This window comes from Athene cunicularia (assembly GCF_003259725.1).
Source record: "Athene cunicularia isolate RWA chromosome Z unlocalized genomic scaffold, athCun1 chrZ_part1, whole genome shotgun sequence".
Lineage (NCBI taxonomy): Eukaryota > Metazoa > Chordata > Aves > Strigiformes > Strigidae > Athene > Athene cunicularia.
Genome location: NW_020799142.1, coordinates 33379434 through 33382069, shown reverse-complemented (window position 1 = coordinate 33382069; position 2636 = coordinate 33379434). Strand labels below are relative to the sequence as shown.

The window sequence follows — 2636 nt, the reverse complement described above, 5'->3', positions numbered from 1 at the left end:
TTTTTTTTTTTTTTTTTTTTTTTTTTTTTTTTTTTTCTGGGGTAGGTTTTTGCTTTATTTTTTTTCCCTTCTGTTTTATTTTTTTGGTGAATCTCCACCATGAAGTAGCCAACAGTTTAAGAGAGTGATCTTGGAGCATGCGGGAGAGATACCATATAACATTTCCTCTATGGCAAGTTAAAGGATTGGGATTTAACCAGATCTAAATTTCAACTTTCACGTAAGTTCTGCATGCTCTTGTCTGATGGGGAGATGATGATGGCCGGGATTAAAGGTTTAAGACAGCAAGTCTATCTTAACCTGCCTTTCACGAGGCCCCAGCCTGGTTGACGTTAAGACGACAGCCAGGTTAGCTGGAGCAGAGGATCTTTGCATCTAGCTGTGGTGTTGGGGATGATCAGCCTTGGCTCTTCTTTTCCTAAATATTTTTTTAGGTGAAAACTCTGTGTGTTGGTAAAACTCAGAGAGGTGGTGGCAGGGTGTGTTTTCAATCAGCATTTGCTCAGTCTAAACTCAGTTTGTCTCTGACTTTCTGTTTTTGAAAGAGAAGCTGGTTCCATCTTCATTTTCTCTAATCATCTGTTTATTTTATTAGCTTTTTCAAAAAAGCTGTATTTCCCCTGATGCCTGGCCACCTGTTTTATATGAGCTGCTGAAGGTCTGAGCTCTTGCTCTGCTTGTGCAGAGCAGATTTCTTTCAACAAGCCAAAAGAAACGACATGACTATATACTAAAAAGGGCAAAAAAACCCACATGCTGTGCTATTTTGGTAGCAGCAAATTATGCGTCCTACAAATTACCATTGGTTATGAACATCGTCCGTCTGTCTGGATGACAATGTCCTGCTTTCAGACCACCACTAATACGGTTAGAGTTAGGATAATACCCATTGAACTCCAAAGCGTCTCCGCTTTTTCTGAGCCCTGATTTATTCCTACCAGCAAATGTCACATGTAAGTAGGAGTTTTATGGCTGTATAATTCACAGAGTGTTAGGCATCTTATTAGGAAGGACTTGGACTTTTTAAAAAATGACTTGAGGTTGTTCCTTTACTATCTAGAAACTATAATTTCTCTATATTTTCTTGTTTGCTGGCTCTTTTTAACTTATTCTTTTTCTCCTTTTTTATTTTCCTTCTTTCTTCCTTCCTAATTATTTCTCTGGTTTTATCTTCTTTCTTTTTCTCTCTCCTTTTTTTTTTTTTTTTGTTATTTTTCCTGTTTATTTCCTTTCTCTCTCATTTTCTCATTCATTTTCCTTTTCTTGCTTTTATTGTCTTTTTTTTCTTTCTGCTTTCTTTTAATTTATTTTTATCTTACTTTGCTTTTCTTCCTTTTTCTTTCATTCTTCCCAGTAAAACAGTTGAAATGAGGGTTTACTTACGTTTCAATCTTAGTTTCAAGAACATCAGCTCTGAAATACCACTCTGAATCCACACTGAGGGCTGTGGTACTGTAAGTACATTAAGATATGATTATATATAAGAATTTCCCCACCTACAGTATCATGAGCATACTCAGGATTTGGTACTTTACAAACTTCTTGTCAGCTGTAATAAAAAGCAGTAATCTTCACTCCCTCTCCATTCATGCTTCAGGAAGATGATAAAATCCAAAATATTCCCATGTGTATTCCTGTCTCTCTTTCACACTTACTTGTGGCAGTGTCGCAGGCTCACTGTGAACTGCTTTTCAGGCTGCTCTGCATCAAGAAGTTCCAGTAGCAGTTTTCTGGCTGATTCTGAGCAAGGAGCAGAGGAGCGTCATGAGGGAATATCTGTCTATCCAGACGAGTGCTCTGTTCACTCCTGCATCCCGCTGCCTGCCCACCCCACTCACAGAGGTGATTCAGGCTCACGTCTTGACCTGTGATGGCCTTTTTATGCAGTGTGTAGTGAATGCCCTAAGCAGATGTTGCCAGATGTGAGGTCGCATGGGGGCTCATGGTCAGGGTGGGAGCAGGCTGAGGCTTCTTCTCCTCCAGCTCAGCTATAGTGCATGCATGTGCTGGGTGAATCCCAGAGTAGGAAGCCCAGCAGGCATCCTTCCCCTCTCCTACAAGCCCTCTCTGGACCAGAGTGACCCTTGCAGCCATAGCAAGGGCAGGTTATGAGCCTTCCAGCTGTGAGACTTGAGAACAGATGGTGTCTTGTGCCACTTTTCACACCACCCGTGGTTTCCTTTCCAATTTTCCTGAGTCACCTTTTTCACAAATGAGATTAAAAGAACAAAAGAGAACGGCATGTCCATGGGGACTTGATTTTTGCCTTCCATGCTGCCTGGCACATTCCTGTTAGAGAGTGTCTGGTCGGCATTTCTCCAGCATCTGTCCCCTGTAACACATCTGTGCTTTTCCCCTCTGGGGTATTTTCGATGCTGGTTATCTGCACCAACCAGAAGACAGAAGGTGAGCTGCTTTACTGCCTGTCTGGTGAGAAAACAGTCCTGTGGCTTCATTTCATGCTGGATGGATCCAGGCATTGCTCCACTTTCGTTAAATACATTAATGATTTCAGAGACTTCCTTCCCCTCTCCCTTCCTCCCTTCCTCCCTTCCTCCCTTCCTCCCTTCCTCCCTTCCTCCCTTCCTCCCTTCCTCCCTTCCTCCCTTCCTCCCTTCCTCCCTTCCTCCCTTCCT

The 2636-nt window shown here is 42.2% G+C and overlaps 1 protein-coding gene across 3 annotated transcripts in view; it reads left to right on the top strand.

Moving 5' to 3' along the window:
• Positions 1–124: 124 nt before the first annotated feature.
• ZBTB7C (zinc finger and BTB domain containing 7C) overlaps positions 125–2636 on the top strand; it is a 106169-nt gene continuing 103657 nt past the window's right edge. For 2 of the 3 annotated variants that reach the window (XM_026865993.1, XM_026865991.1), the window contains exon 1: positions 125–220. The gene's annotated coding sequence lies outside the window, so the exon portion shown is untranslated. The remainder of the gene's footprint in view (positions 221–2636) is intronic. The other variant, XM_026865992.1, reaches the window with a different exon arrangement.